The following is a 22,348-nucleotide window of genomic DNA, read 5'->3' as shown; positions in this document are numbered from 1 at the left end:
ATGAATATAATTTTAAAAAGGTAAAAGTTCTAGAGAAAAAAAAGAATAAAATTTAAATTTTATTTGAAAATGTAACTGATGAGAAAATTAAGGATCCTTACCTTTTTTTGAAATATTCTCTCTCTTGATTTTCTCCCTTTTGTTATTAAATAATTATATTCTTTAAATAAAAATAAATAATAAAAACATAAATAAGATACATAACAAACTAAAATTTGACATTTTTACTAAATATTGAAAGTGTTGCTAATGAGCCCTCTTAAATGCTAAAATATTGACATTTTGAAAAATTTCTCTTTTTTTAACATGGTGAGAAAAGGAAAAAAATTGTAAAAAATTTTAGACGTAAAACAACAACAAAAATATTATTCCTTGCATTCTAATTTTTTTGGGTCTTGTTTTGACGTAGCACAAAATTTAAGCAAATAAAGAAGGGAAAATTGTGTAATTAGCAAACATGTGATATGCATTTACAATACACCATTATAATTAGAAATAACTACAGTTTATAACTATAGTTAGGCTTTTGTCGCTATTTTCTCTCTCTTCTCCTCTCTTCCTCGCCTCTCACTGTATCCTCTCTCCCAACACAAATACAAATGATAACAATTAACTATACAAACACAAATATTAACATCTAATTATACAAATTATAACAATTCATTATAAGAGTCATATATATATATAGTAAAAATTATACAAATCACATAATGTAAAACGCAAATTACCTTCTATCCCTATTCTTTACAAATTACAAAAACTCTCATATTTTTAGTAAGTTTTGGATACATATTATGATGTATGATATATTATATTTGGTGTAGGTTTAATAGTGTGTTGCGTAAAGTGAGGATGAGAAATTGAAATTTTTATTAAACGCCTAAAAGTCGCTACCTTTACTAATCCCCTAAATTACGCCTTAATTTATTTGCTTCAAACAGTTTCAGTCTATATAAAACACTAAAAGAATTAGAATTGTTTATCTCTGTTCCTCCCAAAAAAGTTTCAGAAACGAGGTTCATAATTTTCTTTGAAGGCGATTTTGTGAAGATTCGTTATGAATATTTCAATCTTGTTAAGGCATTCAGGAATATGAGAGAGTGAGGTTAGATACGAGCGATACAAAAGTGATGGGATAGTGATTGGGAAAAATATTTCATATATGAATGTTATTTCAGCCATTACAATTGAATTGAATATTGATAATTGAAAAAAAATGTTATCATCCGATATATTATAGAAGGTAATTCATCTCCGATTAATTAGGAATGATATGGGAGTGAAGTTGTACGTAGAAATAAACCTGATGCATTAGCCAAGCCGGACAAAAGTGATTGGACAGTTCTGAAAAGTGTTTTGGAAGAGGTTGTCTTGCCACCAAGATACAAAAAAAGGTCTGGTCGACCAAGGAAAAAAGGAAAGAAAAATGCAGATGAAAAGCTAACCGCAAACACGAATTGTTGTGGACAATTGGACAAGAAGGTTACAATAGAAGAACATGTACTTTTTTTTAAAAAAAATTCTTGATGATTATGTTTCCAGAGTATCATGGATATTTCATGTTTAATAATTCTCAAAGTGTAGCATTTTTTCCACTGTTACACAGAGATTTTGGTACAATAAATTGAATTTAAACGTTTATCAATATGTTCTATAGTATTTGTTTTGTTAAAAGTTAATTTTATATTTATGTATCTGATACTTTAATTTTTATAACTTTTGCATGAAAAATTTAATTTGTTTTAATTGCTAAGATTTTTACCCAAAGGTATAAGAAACAAGATGCAAAATATCACATGTTTAGATACTTAATAAATTTTCATATTAGAAGACCAAATTATTGTGTGTAATATATATAAATTTCTTCTTGATAAATCATATTACTTAATATATCAATTGTTGTGATTTGTATAAAATATATTTAATTTTTAAAAAAATAACTAGCGTCTATCTAGTGTAAAATATAGTATCACGATTTGTGATACAAACAAGTTTGTTATTTGGTAATCATTTTTGTATCATGTACATAATAATTATTTACAAAAATTCTAATGATATGTATCAAAATTATCAGATACATTAATGTGATATTTTTAGCGACAAAATTTCATTAATGTAACTATTATCATAGATATCTGATACAATAATGTCATTATTATCACACTTTTTGGATGTATAATTTTCTGAATTCCTAACTGAACTAAACAGAAAATCAAAATAAAAAATAAACAATTTTAACTCTTCCAAATTTAATACTATATTATTGTAAGGGTAATAAATACTTCAATACACTATTTGATCTCCAAAATTCAAATAAGCATCAAAATGTGTCTTAAATGCTTAGCTTACTAAACCAGCAACAGCGGAGTACAGAAACACAGAAAACTAACTAGCCTACATTAACAAATTCATCTTCATCTGCTGATTTTAAATCATTCTTCAGTCTTGGAGGATCATCATAGTCGCTAACATATCCAACATTGGCCGTGTCGAGATCATACTTCCATAACAACGACATATCTTTTGCGAAGATAGTCACTTTCAAAACTATTATCATGTTGATTTCGTCATTCAAAAATTCAGCAAATGCAGCTAACATTCCACAATCACTACAAAAACAAGAAGATTAATGATAAGATGAATTAGATACACAAATAATAGAGAAAGAATAATACAATATTGACAGGCTATCGCTTTTTTGTTGTACGATACCAAACGAATGTTGCGGACCCAAATGTTCTTTGATTTTCTTGTCTTTATATGCGTCCAAAGCTGCCCAATCAGTTCTCTATGTCTTTTCAAAGAACCCACTATCATAAATAATTGGATACCCTCATTCCCTATTAACAAAGCTACGTCTCTTAAGATATTTGAATTGTAAATAGAGTCAAACTTAAGGGAGTGTTTTGCATGTGTTTAACTACATAATTCATATTCTGCAATTGAAAAAAATGATGTTGATACCTAATATAAATAATAAGCTTTAATATAATACATAAAAATGTAAAACTGTACTTGATACATAATTCTAGCTACAGATTATAAATCAGTCAAATTTATACTTAACAGAAACAATAATCTTTAATATGATACATAAAAATGTAAATTGTACTTGATACATAATTCTAACTACAGATTATAAATCAGTCAAATTGATACTCAATAGAAATAATAAGTTTTAATATGATACAAAAAAAGTAAAATTGTACTTGATACATAATTGTAAGTACAGATTAAAAATCAGTCAAATTGATACTTAATAGAAACAATAAGCCAACTTATGAAAAAATTATGTTGTTCTGATACATACATGTAATCCTCTAATTTGAACTTTAAACTTTCATAAACTTTTCACAACAAAAAAAATGACCAAATATGCTTTATCTAGTAAAATGAATAAATGATACAGAAAATCAACATCTTATAAATTAATGATAAATATCAACAGCTATAACTTACTTTTTTTCATTTTAACATCTTGATACATTAGTCGTTAGAATGATCAAAATATACCAAAATTTAGAGTTTTGTGTATCAAATGAAGAGTAATATACATAAAAAAATTTATTTTAGAAAAATGTTTCTACTATTACACAAAACTCATTACATGTGAATAAAAAAATTATAAAAAAAAACATACCGATGGTGGTGCAGGTCTGGATATGGCGACGACATTCTTTCTACCCCTCTTCTTCGGTGTTTTTGCATGTTCTTTTTTTTGTTTGTTTTGACTTCTTGAAACTTTAGAATATTATTGCAAGCTCTTAGACACGTTTTCTGCCACTTTAGATTCTTCACAGATAGAGATTTGATTAGTGTTTAATGTAACTATTTTGGTAATCACAATACTAAATGAAGGATGATCCATGAAGCATAAGAAAGAATAAAAGAAAGAAAAAAAATTGAAGATGAAAATTTATCTATTTCAAACTTTGAAATTGGTTGATGGAGAATATCGCAGAAAGAGAACAAGTTTGAAATTCAAAATTAAGAAGATGGAACGGGTTGAAAATATGGCGGAGAAAATTTAGGAGTGAAAATTGGGTTTGGTTATTGAAGGATAAGATTGTGAAGTAAATAGAGGAGTAAATTTAGGGGTGAAAAGTAATGGTTTGGAATTCTAAAAAAATAATGTATCGGTTGTTTTGAATTTGGGGAGAAATAGAAATTTTTGTATTTTTTTAAAAATAGTAGGAAAATATGGTGAATATATAAACTAAAGGTGTATATTCTAGTAATTATTCCATATATATATCCTTAACTTTTAGGGAAACAAACAAATAGACATGTATTTACTGATAGGTATGAGAAAAATAAAGTATACAAATACAAATGTTGAATTTGATACAAGATTGATACAAAGTGTATCCTTTAATGCAATTGATGCAAGATTGATACAATTATAACAGTGAATTATATAAATACAAATATTGAACTTGATATAATTGTAATTCGCTGATACAATTTTCATTGATACAGATTATATTCGGGTACAACTAATTGTATTCATTGATACACATGCCGACTCAACAATATTGGGAGCCTAAAGCGAAATTTAAGAGAGGGGCCTTAGTATTTTTTTATCTTATATTCTTTTAGCTATTTTAGATGCAACCAGCGAAGTGATTAAGTATTGTTTTATAATCAATTTGTTTTAATAATTCCTTTTCAAATGATAATATAACTAATTTATTCAATCTCTCTTGAAAGTTGAGACATTGTTGATTTTAAAGAAGATTCAATCAATGTTAATTTCGAAAAACTTCTTCCGGGGGAGGCAACAATTACATGAACTGTTAACATTATTCTATAAGTATTTTCATTAGTTCATTATCTTCCAATTATTTCTCTTAACACTTTTAATTCAAAAAATAAATCTAAACCATCAATATCAGAATAACTATTACGTGTTAAAGAAAGTTCAAAGTTAAACATTATTTCTAAAAATTCTCATCATCTAGAAATCTCAATATTTTATCACTAAATAAGAAATTAATTTTTTTTCACATACTTCAATTGGTTCAAATCTATTTTGAAATGAAAAATAGTTTGATCTTCTCTACATGTATAAAAGTAATCAACTCTAAAAGATTCTTCAAGGAATTTTGTTATTTCGTTATCTATATTTTCATCAAATTAACTTTATTTTACGAAATTCAGGTTTATATTAATCGCATATGCAATTTTCCTAGTAGAAATTATAGCACTCATAGTATATATAATTTTTTTTAAAAATAACATATATAGGTAATTATTTTGTATAAAAATAACACCCTATACATATTTAAGTTATATATATCAAGTTATAAACATACTTTTCAAAAATATATTACTTATAGCATATTATTATCGAGTTATAGCATATCAATTAAAAATATATTTAATTAAAAATAAACTATAAGTAATTATTTAAATACTAATTAATATGTTTAAATATTTATTTTTATTTTTTACAATTAACTTTTTATTTTTATTTTTTAAATAAAAGAAAAAAGAAAAAAAACGTTTATGTATAAATTGGTAAGTAGCACTAATTGTAGTATTTGAATTAATTTTAATTAATAATGGATAATTAACAAATTAGCACATATTAAGAAATTCATTAAAGGATTTAAATTATTTAGTTTCCTTAAAATGCTTAAATTAGTTTAAATCAAATTAAAACATGATTTTTTTTCATTTTTTCTCTTTATCACCTTTTAAAGCTTTTAATATAAATAACAAAATTATTATTAATTAAATTTATTAATTAAATTTTACATTATAGTTACCTTTTAAAAAACAAAATCTAAATAATAGGAATTTGATTTTATTTATTCCCTATTATACGGTTGCCCAATAACTATCCACCCCCATCTCAACCAATACATACACAGACATCTTCCCCTAATACACTCCATCTCTCCCCAACACGCGAAAATATGTTGATCTTCCCCAAACTCCTGCCTCACTCATCATCTCTTTCCAACACGCAAAGATTTTTTTTCTTACCCAAATCCCGCCTCACTCATCTTCCCCATTATCCCTCTCAGATCAGTTCATCCCAAAACCCAAACATCCCTCTCAGATCAGTTCCCCATTTAGTTCATATAGAATGTCTAGGAAAGGTAGTGAAATCCTAAGTAAAAGTAAAAGATTGGTCGATGAGTCTGATGACTTTCATATTCCTTCATTCGATATATTGTCACAAACTCAAACGCAGAAATCAAAGGAAAAAGAGAAGTGTAGTTAAGTTAATTCGAAGATGGAAAAAAACAAAATCAAAGAGGCAAAGGAAAGAGGCAAAAAGAGGAAAGGAAAAGAAATTTAAACATCATCATAATCCAATTCTGACTTTGCTGAGGATTAAAAAATACAAAATCAAAAATAATAAAAGACATTGAAATTGATCGATCAACAAGAAAGTTTTCAAAAAAAGCATCAGAGATACAAGCTACAAATAAACCCAAAAAAGTTGATAAAGTCAGTAAAAAGATTATTTCAAATTTGGATTACAATGTGTTGTGTTAGTATATTTAATTTTTGCTTTTATTTCTCTATAATATACTACATGAAATTTGTATGATTTATGTATGAGTTGCGTTATTTAGTATTTTATATTATAATTATATATGAATATTGAATGATTTAGTGTTGTATGTTTTGTATATGATATAATTTGAATATATCAGTATATGATTTGATACATAATAAATGTATTAATTTTGTCTGATTTTGTGTATGAAATAATTGGTCATTATCAATCCCTGAGTTTATGCATTATGTATTACTTTGTATCATATATGTATAAAATGATATTCTTGTCCAGTAAAATATATGTGTATGAATGATGTATTAATGTTGTATATCCTATAATTTTGACTATTATAATAAATATTGCAACTGTATATTTTATTTTTTGATTATGATGTATGAATTGACGTATTCATACTAAATGAGATTAGTTTGTAGTTTAAAAGTCACATATTAATTTTTTTAAAAATCGAATATGTATTAATATTGTATGAATTGTGTATGAACTGAGGCATATAGTTTGTATGATTTCTGTATGAATTGAATTAAATGTCCATCGCATATGTATTAATATTGTATGAATTTTATATATAATTTGTATGATTTGTGTATGAATCAATTGAATGTCAATTTAATATAGCATTGTATATATGATTTTTTCTATGGAATTTTATAGTATATAAAAAGTAATAATTTAGTTTTACAAATTTTATAGGAGAAGAAGGTTCAAACACATTTACCTTTTCTGTATCAACATGATTCGCTGATTTGTTGACCTTCCTCGGTCAAGATAAGTTTCAGCAATTTTTACAAGAAATTCCATTTGGATTTTTTTATGATTTACATAACATAAAAATCCGATGTCAATTGTTGCGTCATACTTTCCTTCTTGAATCTGAAACTGGCAGGGATGACATGTTCATTATTAATGTAAATGGTACAGAGTTACATTTTGACTTAAAAGAGTTGGTCGTTGTAACCAGTCTAAAATCTGCACCAATTTCTGATCCATCTGTTCCAAATAGATTAATTGCAGAAAATTTCGGAGACTTTGACTAAGTCCCAAGTCAAATTTTTACCACAAGTTTAAATTGGAAAACTTTTGGGAAGAAGATGACCGTTTATAATCAGTTCATATAATTCATACATACTTCATACACATTTAATATATCATTCACTGTCCTACAAACTACTCCAATTAAACAAACACAATATAATTTCAATACAAAATTAATACAAAAACATATATTCTAATTTCAATAGAAACTAGAATATACTTTTTTTTTAAAAAGGACTTTCATAAACAATTGATACACGTTTCGTATACTTTTCATACACTAATAATACAAACTTCAGACAACGCTATATGTAACATAACTATTAAAAAAAAAAAAGATACAAACTGTTTTCAGATAATACAGTTATCAAAAAAATCGAACACTATTCTATATGTAAAAAACATCAAATTAATTAAAATCCACAATTCATAATTAAAAGAAACAAATCATAATTAAAAACCAACCTGATGAATTTCAATTTCACCATGTTTAATTAATATTGACATAATGTTCTCCATCGGATCAAATCATATTGTTTCAAACGCCAAAATTTATCAGGATACTAAAAAAACGAACTGAAATATGCAGATATAAAAATAATCGTAAAATTTTGAGAAAAAATGACTTCTACGTTGATGCCAATCTGAAAATAATCGTGAAAATTTAGAAAAAAGATGAATTGTAACGATGATGCAAATAGATTTTAAAATGCCAATATGAAAATAATCTGCAAATATGAAAATAATCGTTAAAATTTGGTAGAGTTTTTTAAGGAATTAAATAAAAAAAGCTAATATCATTTAAACTAACTAGAGATATTCAAGGCAATGATGCTAATCTAAAATTTTTTGATATCCCTAAAAACGTGTTAATCTAATATTAATTTTTAATTAAAATCCCTTAAAACGTGCTAGTGTACAGTTTCAAAACGTGCTAACTACATTTAATGTAATTAATAAAAAGTATCCCATTTTCCATTATTAGTTTGTTTTGTGTTAATTAGGTATATTAATTATCCATTGTTAGTTTATTCCTTTTTTTATTAATTGCTAATAACAACTCTTTTTAATAAATTATAATTAACATTATATTTATTAATAAAATGCTATAAATTGAGATATTAAATGTTATACATTGAAATTCCGAATCTAATGCTATAACTTGAGAATATTACTATATAAAATGCTATATACTTAATTTACACTTATTTTTTTATAAATGGGCCCCCCAAGCGATGACTTTAGTGGCCAGGGATTAAGACGGTCCTGTAATGATACATATATATACTAATAAGTATATACAATTATACAAATACATGTTATTTCCTGTATTAAGGTTAGTCAAAACAGAAACAGAAAGAAGATGAAAATAGACAGAAAAATTAATAATTCGAGTCCACAGAAATTACTGTGTCTCCTTAAGAAATTTAATCCCCTCACTGTACCCGAGGTTATGGATTAATTTCTCCCAAGCTAAAACGGATTAATCCTGTTAAAGATGTAGCGGTACCTCAAACTTCTATAACTTCAGCGAACTTAAGAACAGTAACCAGCCAAACAGACTCAGTCGATTGACACTTTGTTTATGAGAAAAAATATATGCACAGAAGAAAAAAAATTTAGTGTTTGAAAAAACAAAAATTGACTTCCTTTACTAGCCATTTTCACCAAGAAACGTGTCTGTTCAGACCCATTTTTTCAGAAGGTTGTGTCTTTTGGGAATAATAACAACTTTTCAAAAAAATATGCCTTTTGGGAAAATAACGACTTTTTGGAATTTAGACCGTTATGATAGTTGCACGCAAATTTCAAATTGCACAAAAATTAATTCTGAATTAATTTATAAGAGAAAAGAAATTGATTAAATTAATTTTTTCAATCCGAAGCCGAGGCCGAGCGAGCGACGATGGCGCAAGGGGGCACCTTCTTCTTAGCTCTTTAAGAAGTGAAGGAAGTGTTTCCTAATATAAGGACAACAAATTTCCTTTCTTTTACCGATATGGGAGAAATGACTTTTCATTTCCTCTTAATGACTTTTCATTTTTCCTCCAAATCGGTTCCCTCATTTTTTTTCAATTATTCTCTTCTCTTTTTCCCATCCACACACTTTTCTAAAATCGAACAATCCCCCACATGAATGGGGAATGACTATTGGTAAAATATATGCATGAAAAACTTGTGTGTCTTGTAAGTAAGGGTTAATCGTATCTGGATGAGTAGGTTTTACTACTAAAAAATAGTGTTTAGCGACGGACACAATCCGTCACTATATAATGAAAATCTGTCACTAATCATGATTAGTGACAGATTAGCAAGGGAGTATTGATTGTTGCTATAACGCTCGTTAGTAAGCTCTTAGTGACAAAAAAATAAGTTCTGTCACAAATTTAGCGACGTCATAGTGGCGAAACATTTTCATATTGCGACGGACTTAGTCATCATTATACTTATTTAATTTTGTTGGTAATTTCATAATTCTAAGATAAAAAATAAGTTCATCATAAGTTTAGCGACATGATAGTGACGAAACATTTCTGTTGCCACATGTTAGCGACGAACTGATTCATCATTATATTTATATAGTTTTGTTGCTTATTTCATAATTCATTTTGTCATTTTGGATAAATTTGCGACGAAATTTCCTTCGCAACATATTCTGTTACAACTTATTAGGCCTTCAATAATTCGTAGGTGATCCGTCCCAACATTCTTTTCATAGCAATGACCAAACATTCATATAATATAATACTCACAAACAATTTATAATATATAAATAGAAAACTCCAAAATCACATATTTTTGGTTAAATATATTTGAATAAATATATCAAGTACTCTTAAATGAAACTATGTTCATCAAAATATTACTATGCAATTTGTAGTTTTCAAAAAATATGACTTTATCAAAAATTAAAGTTGTTGGAGAACTAAGGATACGATCTTCCCTTGAAATTTAGGTAGCAACTTCGTCCACATTAGTAACAGCAGGCACTATGGGTTTCACAATTGATGGATTGCCGGATGGAGTAATCGATGCTTGCACCTGCTCAACAATAATATGAACAAGATGACTAGTTAGTGCAAACATCATTTGCTTTACAAACTCATCCATATTTGTTATTGATGTTGATTGAAAAAATGGAGGTGGTAATGATGATGATCCACAAAGATTCTTCCTATAGTAATTTTCTGCTTTAGACCAAGTCTGTATATTCTTCTTTTCTTTTCTTTCCCCGCAGATTGGTAATATGCTTCACGTTGATCAATATCCGTCTGAAACACTGTTTTTCGTAATATTTCTTCATATTTTTCCTATAATAACTAGAAAAAATGAGAAAGCATTAAAGGTAGGAAACAAAATAAATTTTGAAGGAAAATGCAAAAAAAAAACACAAGTTTTTAAGCTTTAAGGACATGTCTATTATTTTCCCAGGAAGAACTGCGTTGTTGCAGCAAAATGGTCTATTTGATTTCCATGTGCATACAATACTCTAATATCTTGTATTAGTAGATAATTGTTGCAAGAAAAATGCAATGAAAGGAAGACAGTGCAACTTATTTTAATTGGTCTATGAAGTGTTGTTTATATGTTGTAGTAATTAACTTAGACCTATAATTTTAAACTCGTTTAAATTGCAGAATAAAGATCATACTTGAATTCACACATTTTTGGAATAGATGAACCTCAAAACAAACTAATTTCTATTACCAAATAGCATCAAAAACACTCGAAAATTAGCCAATCAAAATCAGAATTACATGAAAACAATTGCACTAGATTCACACTAAAATGACATAAGAATTACGACAAAAACCTATACACAACGTATAACAGCTGCTACAGGGGTAGTAAAGGGCCTACAATTCTTGTATAATTAAATCATCCCTGGCCTCTTTTCGAATAATCTGAAAGATAACCGATATTTTTTTGGATCAGAAAATTGTTGCCAAAATTAATAGCTACAATATGCCTATTGTCTTGGAGGATATCAGAAAGTGTGAGTACCAACTTATCAAAGTTCATGTCATTTTTCTACTCACACCAGCAAAAGTAGTTTACATATATGCCACAATATTAACTTATGCAGATTTGCAAGAATACTGTCAAACTTTTTCAATTGGTTATAATCAGAAGTGTGTACAAATAATTGTCTAATCAGAGCAAGATAGTATAAATCAACTCTATGAATACTGCAATACGAGCACATCCAGAAAAATACTAAGGATAAAATTTACAGATCATTCATTTCTTCTAGATGCAAAAACTGTAAAGTTATCTATGAAAACTCAAATAACAAGAATGTTATGTAGTTATTGGTGCCTATTCATGATTCTGAAGTATTACTAATCCAAATTATATTACTTATGTTCAAAGTTTGTTCTTGTTATTTGATGTACTAGATGCAAGTAAGCACGACAGGCAATGGAGTGAATGTGGTTGATGTAGCAATAAGAAGAAATTCATGTTCGAGTGAAAAGCCTCAAACAACACCTGATTACACTGAAACAATTCTCACTAAAACAGGACTAGAGTTGCACCCAAAATAACTGCACTAGAGTCACAGTAAAACAACACTAGAATCACACCAAACAATATTAAAATTGCATCAGAAATGCCTCAAAACAACAATCGATTACACAAAAACATTAGCATTAGTTTCTTTATAAAATAGAACTATAATTGCACCAAAAACAACTGCACTAGAGTCACACAAAAACAACACTAGAATCGCATTAAAACAACACTAAAATTGCTTCAAAAAAATTTAAAACATCATTAGAATTATACCAAATAGCAGCAACAGATACACTTTAAAACATGACTAAAGTTGCACTAAAAACTAAAGTAGAAAAGAACCGAAACACCTCCAAATTTAGACTTAAATGGACATTTAGAGAACACTCACCAATATATGATTTTCCATCATGTCCATGTGTATGAACATCCAGAGGTAACTCACTTGGTGTTGGATCTCAACCGGTTTCAATAGCCTATACAAAAGAAATCATGTTATATATATCATACAATAGAAGATGTTAGTTATAGAGCTTGTAAAATATATATACTCACAAGTTTCTTGCATGTGCTCCAATTGAAAAAGAGATGTCATTGTGAGTCCTAACAAAAGTTTCGCGGCCACCATGATGATTTTTGGAATTAATTTCCGACTTCTTAATAGACTCTGCACTTTCCCAAAGTTTTCTCCATTTTTCACACACATTTTCGGGTACATAACCTGGCATAACTCCTTTTTTTATTTTTAGAAATGAAATTTGTATATATTTCAATGTTGCCTTAACCATCGAGTGTCTTCTTCTTTTTCACTAATGGAAACATCTGAATAGAATTTTTTCTGAAATAAGTTTTGAAAGTAATACATTAATGTCCTATCTATATATGCGAATACACTTGCTAAACTCACTTATGATGTAAATTTATACCTTGAATTCTCTAAAATAACCATTTCTTACATCATTTGAGACACCTTTCCAATTGATTCATTGCGATCAACATCACTTTTGAAAGATTTGGACGTAAGCTAAAGCATATTTGAGAAGGTTCTAGACTATATAAATTTGAAGAGGTTATTAGGAGGACTATCGTAAATCAAAAGTAATATAAGTATCATTATATTTATAAGTGATTGCAGAAAGAATACTTTTATTACTTATTTACAAATCTATCAATTGTTAACTATATTAGTTGAGTTAAAAAACTAACATAGTGTTATCTACACAACTTATAAGTTAATTTTAGTATCCAGAACTTTCGTTAGACTCAATTTTTGTAGATTCAAAGACAAAAGTGTCATCGACACAACAAGTAGCAGAAATATATCCTGGATTCATTCAGAGCATCTTATACATATGAAATTGACTAATTGTGCACATAACTTTAGTCACAAAAAAATATGAGTTCATCATTAAAATATGGTTAAAAAGTAATGCAAGTCATGTATCAAAGGCTTTTCATCTTTCAAGCAAATAAAATAGGTCATTATAAATAAAACTTAAAGCCTCATAGTGAAATTAGAAAGGTCTGGACAATTGAGCAGGTAGTAAAATAGAAAATTTTTTAGCATAACGAGAAAGCTAGCAGCAACCGATTATTTCTGAACAAAGAAGGGAAATTTAAAGTAATTTAGCAGCCTAAATAGGCAACCACAACATAAAGGTTGCTTCACTAGACTACTCAGATTTCAAAAATAGTACATTTAAACCAAACAATCAGATTTCAATGGTAGCACATTCAACACACAAGAGGTCATGTTCTCTAGATTAAATATTATGCCTAAAGGACGAGCAATTGGTATGTGATAGTAAAATCTCATCCAAATATCTTCAATTTGTTCAATGAACTTACTGAAGCATTCTAGTTGTACTGAACTTATTGAAACTATCTAATTAATATATTAGTCTCACAAAATTGATGACAAACAAAAGGGATTGAAGCATATAGTTAATTTATACAACAAAACACTTTCCACTGTGAAAAAAAACTAGATCAAGAATTTTTTTTGAGCCAATACTACTTTTCATCCAGTAAGAACTAATCACAAAAATACCTACAACAACGGAATGAGAATTCTCCAATTTTTTCACTAATCTCTTTAAAAAAGTCTTAACTCGAATTGTCTTAAGATAATGACAACAATCTTCATCATAGTTAGATTGAGTAAAGAAAATACTTCAAAACTTATATCTTGAGCTAAACCAGAGATAGAATGAAGAGTGAGACTTACTTCAAGCGAATATAAACCAGTCCTTGATGATGAGGTTATAATAGCAGGGAGTTGAAACATTTTAACATTTCATTACCGTGGTTATTAGAAAGAATATGAAACAATAACAATATAAATAAAAATAAACAATTAATATGAATGAGTTGTTGTCTGGATACATTCAGTTTATAGGTAGTTCCTTTATAACACTCACCATCTAGTTGTCTAGATAGTGATTTAAGTTTCTTCAATTATCTATACATGACTTTAATGATAGGAGGAAATAAAAACTTCATCTGAAGAAGAGTCCACTTTTGTTGACCATTTTAGTCAGAATACAAAAATCAATCAGAAGTAGGTTTTAAGCACTAGATAATACTTCATTCTTTTAAAATTTTTTATACTTCAACTGTGTCGAAAATACAGACAAAATGAACCATAGAAACTTCTGTACTATGCATACATGATGAATTTGACTTTCAAATCTAATTATGGTTCTGGGTTATTTCTCTCTATACAAGTTTAATCTCCAACACAATTGTAAATCATCAAAACTACACATCTATACAACTCTTATCAGAAAATGAAGTCTTGTCAAGTATGTTCATTCATAGAATCTATCAAATTGTAGATTTTCACAACATAAGTCACATTGCGGGCAGACATTTGTTTAAGATGAGCTTGATTCAACAGTTTGAATAAAAAGTCATCCCAGTCAAAACGATCATTTACTGCTAAGCATACACTTTCTTCTAAATGTACTACTCTCTATGACAATTAAGAATCAGTCAATTATACAGTAAGCAATGAATCTGATTTTTTTTTAATTTTCTGAAAAAACAGACAGAGGAAGATAACTTCAACAAGTATCAACATGAGGTAATTACTCAATCTCTTCAATCAGAGAAATACTTGAAAGTTTAGAAGATTCAAGGCAATTCTAAACAGGTATCTCATACTAAACCTATTCTCATTTCTTTGTGTTGCTCAGTGTGTAAATATTTACTGATTACTTTCATTTTAGGGAAAATATAATTAATATAATTTTCTTCTCTTTATTAACCTCATGAAATCTTAGGAAAAACATAATTTCTAGAAAAAAACCCTTAGAACACTTTAAATTTTTTAAATTCCTATTTTGAGAAAATATCGATCCTACTTCAAGTAATCAAGCTAAATGAAATGGAAATAGTTAAAAGTTAAAATATCATACTTTCATACACCCAAACCACTAAAATCTCTATTTTCAGAAGATGAGTTGAACTGAAAACCAATGATTTTTTCAAGTGAAGCCATTGATACCCAAATCCAATGAATCTAACATCAAAAAGCAAGGACGAGTTGGGATTCATATTTTGCATAAATAAAAGATGAAATTACCCATTTTGAAGAAACCACGACTCTATTGAGATGGAGAGCTAAATGAAATTGAAATTGAAATTGAAATTGAAATGGAAGATTGGGCTTACAGTGGAGACTTGGAAAGGAGAGGGAGAACTTCAATGGAGCTTGCATGGAGACTTAGAAAGCTTCAATGAAAATGGAGCTTGAGAGAGGATTTTTTTGGAGGGGAGCTTGAAAATGTGAAAATAGATTTGTGCTCTAGAATATATGCCTTTAAAAATATTTACAACGGATAAACTGACAGATTCTAGCATCCGTCGCTTTCAAATAAATGTATTTATATAGAAAAAATTATAATGACTGATATTTTCGTCACTATATAATATAATGTTTTTAAAAAATATATTAAAAAGTTTAACAACCTTTTTTCCGTCACTAATTATGTCACCCAATAATTATTGAATTTGTCACTCCTACTTTGTTACTAAATCCATAGAAAAAATTATGTGCCAAAATTTCGCGCTAATATTTAGTAACACAATAAATATTTCGTTGTCAATCCGTCCCTATATTATAACTAAAAAAATTATTTATCAATTTTGCAACAAAATAGTAATTCCGTTGAAAATCCGTCGTTATATAGTGACGGAATAGTGCCTGTCGCTAAACGCTATTTTTTAGTAGTGTTTCCCTTTAAACTTTCCGTAGTGAACATATAATGAATATACTCGGTCAATCGATAGATTTGATATCTTTGAACCGTCGAGCTTTTGTGTATACCTAGATAACATAAGTCACACAGTCAACCCTTGAACTGTTCTTAGTTCTCATTGTTTTGTTTGTTTTAGTCATGAACACATCTCGATTAGTAAGTGCTAAAAAGAACTGGCCTTACCGGATTCTGCTTGAAGCGGCTTACACTTCATACTCACATAGATGATTTCTAAATGTGTTATTCAGTAGATACACTATTTGATATACCCTGTATCAAACTTAGAAACCATTAAAAAGTCCTTATGCCTTTATCATGGTTACTGAACATTGTCTTATCATGAGAATGAACCATAAAATAATTTTTGACAATGTTGAACCGTCATCAATGACTTTGTTTTATCTCCTTGAATCTAGATCTTAGGATCTCCAGTATTCTAAGTAGAGTTACCGTCATAATGATTTGTTCTCGGCCATAGTCCCATTCTCGTCGATGATTTCTCAACTCCCTCTCTAGTTAGGCCTTTTGTAAGTGGTCCCGACACATTATCCTTTGACTTTACATAGTCAATTGTGATAATTTCACTAGAGAGTAGTTGTCTTACGAGTTATGTCTTCGTCTTATATGACGAGACTTGCCATTATACATAATGCTTTCAGTCCTTCCTATTACAGCTTGACTATCACAGTGTATGCATATAGGGTCCATAGGTTTGGGCCAAAACGAAATATCTTCTAAGAAATTTTGGATCCATCCAGCTTCTTCACCTGCCTTGTCTAAGGCGATGAATTCAAACTCCATTGTAGAGCGAGCTATACATGTTTTTTTGAACGATTTCCAAGATATTGCTCCTCCACCAATAGTAAAAACGTATCCACTAGTGGATTTTATTTCAGTTGACCCAGTAATTCAATTTGCATCACTATATCCTTCAAGACTGATGGATATTTGTTGCAATGAAAAGCATAGTTTCGAGTTTCCTCTAAGTAGCCAAAAACTCTCTTCATTGCCAACCAATGATTTTGATTGAGATTACTTGTGTATTGACTCAGTTTACTAATAGCGCAAGCTATGTCTGGTCGTGTACAATTCATGACATACATCAAACTTGTCAATACTCTGACATAGTCCAATTGAGACTGACTTTCACCTTTATTCTTTGCAAGATGAAGGTTCACATCAATTGGGGTCTTTGCCCTTTTGCAATTCTAATACTTGAATTTTTCAAGTACCTTTTGAATATAATGAGTTTGAGACAATGCTAGACCGTTAGGAGTTTTGAGAATTTTAATTCCCAATATCACATCAGCAACTCCTAGATCTTTCATATCAAAATTACTAGCGAGCATATGCTTAGTAGCTTTTATATTGGCAATATCCTTGCTCATTATCTGCATGTCATCCACATATAGACATACAATGACTTCCTGATTTGGAGTATCTTTAATGTAAACATATTTATCGTATTCATTGATTTTAAATTCATTTGACAACATGGTTTGATCAAACTTCGCATGCCATTATTTTGGTGCTTCTTTTAGTCTATAAAGTGATTTAATAAGTTCACACACTTTCTTTTTTTTTTATCAGGAACTACAAAACCCTCAGGTTGTTCCATGTAATTTCTTCTTCCAGCTCTCCATTTAAGAAGGCGGTTTTCACATTCGTTTGATGAATTTCAAGACCGTATGCTACAGCTAGGGAAATTAACATCCGAATTGATGTAATCCTAGTCATTGGCGAGTATGTATCAAAATAATCAAGACCTTCTTTTTGTCTAAAGTCTTTGACAACGAGTCTTGCTTTATATTTGTCAATAGTTCCATCATCTTTCATCTTTCTTTTAAAGATCCATTTTGAACCAAGGGTTTGTTCCCTGGAGGAAGATCAACCAACTCCCAAGTATGATTGCTTATGATTGATTCAATTTCACTATTGACAGCGTCCTACCAAGAGGTTGAGTCGCTAGACAACATTGCTTCCTTGAATGTTTGAGACTCACTTTCAGGAAAGAATGTTACAAAATCAGATCCAAATGAAGTAGTTACTGCGCCTTGGACTCTCTTCATTGGTTTCATTTTATTTTGGTTCTTCTCGGGGTTGTTTAGACCCCCCACTAGATGACTCAAGTCTAGTTTTATACGGATAATATGTTCAAAAAATTCAGCATTATATGATTCCATTATCGTATTATCATGAATATCCAGACGTTCGTACTTATGAACCAAAAATCGACATGCCTTACTATTTGTGGCATAACCAATGAATACACAATCCACAGTCTTAGGCCCTATTTTTACCCTCTTAGGTATAGGAACCTGGACTTTAGCTAGACAACCCCACACTTTGAAATATTTCAAGTTGAGCTTTCTACCTTTCCATTTCTCATATGAAATAACATGTGTCTTTGAGTGAGGCACTCTATTGAGTATTCGATTAGCTGTAAGGATAGCTTCCTCCCACAAGTTCTATGGTAAAACTGAACTTATAAGTAAAGCGTTCATCATTTCCTTTAAAGTTCGGTTTTTCCTTTCCGCAATTCCATTAGACTGAGGAGTGTAAGGAGCAGTAGTTTGATGAATTATTCCATTTTCCAAACATACTTCTGCAAATGGAGATTCATATCACTTCAAATCATTTTAATCTTTCTATCCAACTAATTTTCAACTTCAGTTTTATATTGTCTAAATACATCTATTGTTTCATCTTTGCTATTTAGTAAATAGACATAACAATATCTAGTGCAATCATTAATTAAAGTTATAAAAATACTTTTTTCCACCACGTGAAGGTGTTGAATTTATGTCACAAATATCAGTGTGAATCAATTCTAAAAGATTTGAATTCCTTTCAACAAATTTATAAGGATGCTTAGATACTTAGATTCAACGCAAATTTGACATTTTGATTTATTGCACTCAAATTTTGACAAAACATTTAAGTTAATCAATTTTCACAAGGTTTTGTTATTAACTTGTCCCAAAAATTCATGCCATAAACATTTAGACTCAAACAAGAAAGAAGAAGCAGAATTTTTATTCATATCAACTGCAATTACATTGAGTTTTAAAAGATCATCACTGAGGTAACCTTTTCCTACATACATTTCATTCTTACTCACTACTAATTTATCAGAAACAAATACACATTTGAATCCATTCTTAGTCAGAACTGGAATAGAAATTAATTCATTCACAATTCCGAAACATACGAGTCCCTGTTTAAAGTCACCACCTTGTCTGATGTCATCTTTAATAGGACCTTGCCAGTTCCTTCCACCTTTGCAACAACGGAGTTTGCCATAAACAACTTCTCATTTGTAGGTGCTGGAGTATATGATGAAAACAATTCTTTGTTGGCACAAAACATGGCATGAGGCACCAGAATCTATCCACCATTCTCTTGGATTTTCAACCAAGTTACATTCTGAAAGCATTGCACAGGGATCGTCCATTTCTCCTTTGGATTCAGCCAAAGTTTGCTTGATCCTTCTTCTTCTTGTCCTTCTTGGGACCCCGTCATTCAGTAGCCCTATGACCGCGTTTGCCACAACTGAAGCAACTTTCATTTAATTTTCTTTTTAGGAGGATTACTTTTTGGACCAGATGCTTTCTTTCTTTTCTTTAAGTTTGAGGGATCTTCTTCAACAATATTTACTCCAGATATTGTTGAATTACCACGTGACCTCTTTTCTGCAGCCTTATTATCCTCTTCGATTCTCAACCTTACTATGAGATAATCAACAGTCATCTCCTTGCATTTATGTTTCAAGTAGTTTTTTGAAGTCCTACCACAATGGAGGTAACTTCTCAATAATGGCAACCACTTGAAAGACATCATTCACAATCAATCCTACATTAAAGATTGTGTGAGTATTAAGAGAAAACATAATATTTCTAACATAGGCGTTAAATAATTTTATACCTTCAGCAAGGAGATCATGGATTATGACCTGCAGTTCTTGAACTTGGGTGACGACGGTCTTACTGTCTATCATCTTATAGTCCAGAAACTTTGCCACAATGAAATTCTTCATTCCGGCATCCTCTGTTTTGTACTTCTTTTCTAAAGCATCCCAGAGTTCTTTTGAGGTTTTGACATTGTTGTACACATTGTACAGATCATCTTGCAGGCCACTCAGAATATAATTTTTACACAAAAAATCTGAGTGTCCATGCTTCTGTTACCAAGAATCATTCTTCAAGCGGGGTATCATCCAACATAACAGGAACATTTTCATTAATGAACCTCTGCAGACTCAACGTAGTGAGATAGAAGAACATCTTCTGATGTCATCTCTTGAGTGACTCCAAAAAACTTTGCAGGTCTCAAAGCTGACGCTAAGGCAGCAGTTGAACGATTACGTGCAACCGATGTTGTTGCAACACTTACTGTTGCAACACCCACTGTTCCAGCATTTACTTGACTTGAATTAGTCATTAATTCTGTCACAAATGGCAGATAACTTTACTATATGAAATACTAACAATAAGAATAAATCTTTACACAGATTATTTCTGATTTAACGATAAAGTTTTTATGTTCTTTTAATCGTTAATCGAATGAATTTCAAAATTCAAACAGAGTAAAAAACCATAAAGGTTTTAATCTCCAGACCTCAATTACAGAAACTTATTAAATTTCTCAAGTTTGTTATTTCCTGTATTAAGGTTAGTCAAAACAGAAACAGAAAGAAGATGAAAATAGATAGAAAAATTAAATAATTCGAGTCCACAGAAATTATTGTGTCTCCTTAAGAAATTTAATCCCCTCACTGTACCCGAGTTTATGGATTAATTTCTCCCAAGCTAAAACATATTAGTCTTGTTAAAGAAGTAGCGGTACCTCAAACTTCCATAACTTCAACGAACTTAAGAACAGTAACAAGCCACACAGACTCAGTCGATCGACACTTTGTTTATGAGAGAAAATATATGCAGAGAAGGAAAAATTTTTCAGTGTTTAAAAAAACAAAAATTGACTTCTTTTTATAGCCATTTTCAGCAAGAAACGTGTCTGTTCAGATCCGTTTTTTCCAGAAGGTTGTGCCTTTTGAAAAAAATAACAACTTTTCAAAAAAATGTCTCTTGGGAAACTAACGATTTTTTGAAATTTAGACCATTATGACTGTTGCACGCAAACCTCAAATTACGTCAAAATTAATTCTGAATTAATTTATAAGAGAAAAAAATTGATTAAATAAATTTATCAATCACATCAAATTCGAGGCCGAGCGACAACGACGGCGCGAGGGGCACCTTCTTTTTAGCTCTTTAAGAAGTAAAGGAAGTGTTTCCTAATATAAGGATAACAAATTTCCTTTCTTTTATCGATATGTGAGAAATGACTTTTCATTTTCCTTCCAAATTGGTTTCCTATTTTTTTTCAATTATTCTCTTCTCTTTTTTTCATTCACACACTTTGCTAAACTCAACAATACAATCGCTGATACATATACTTATTAGTTACATGTATACAATTATCTAGCAGATATACAAATATAATTAGTCTATCTCCTCTCTTTTCCCTCTCTTTCGCTTGCCTTTCTCATTTTCACTCACCTTTCTCGCCTTTTAAAATATAGTTATAAATTATAATTAAGCAACTTGAGTTATTTGCTTCATTATATTTCAAATCTTTGCTATTTTTGAAAGTTCCTCAATATAGAACACTTTATAATTAAATATGTCACGTAAAAAATTAAATTAATGAACTTTCACAAAAAGGAGAAAAATATTTTTTAAACTGATTAAAAAGAATGGTATTGACAAATGATATGAAACAGAGTGAGCATGTGAATATCTGATTATCGACCATTTTGTGCTATTTGCTGCCAGTGAACAGTTATTTCAGTCATTAGTATTGGTTAAAAATGAGGTTCGTTATAGTTACTTCATAAGACTAAAGAAAGGGAAGTTTCAAATAGGAAAATGCATTTCACATAAAACAAAGGATAATTAAGAAAGGGAAGGATTATGCTCAGTATATATATATATATATA

The sequence above is a fragment of the Solanum pennellii genome, chromosome 11 (assembly GCF_001406875.1).
Source record: "Solanum pennellii chromosome 11, SPENNV200".
Taxonomy (NCBI): domain Eukaryota; kingdom Viridiplantae; phylum Streptophyta; class Magnoliopsida; order Solanales; family Solanaceae; genus Solanum; species Solanum pennellii.
The sequence above is the reverse complement of the archived record's forward strand: the minus strand, read 5'-3'. Positions refer to the sequence as shown.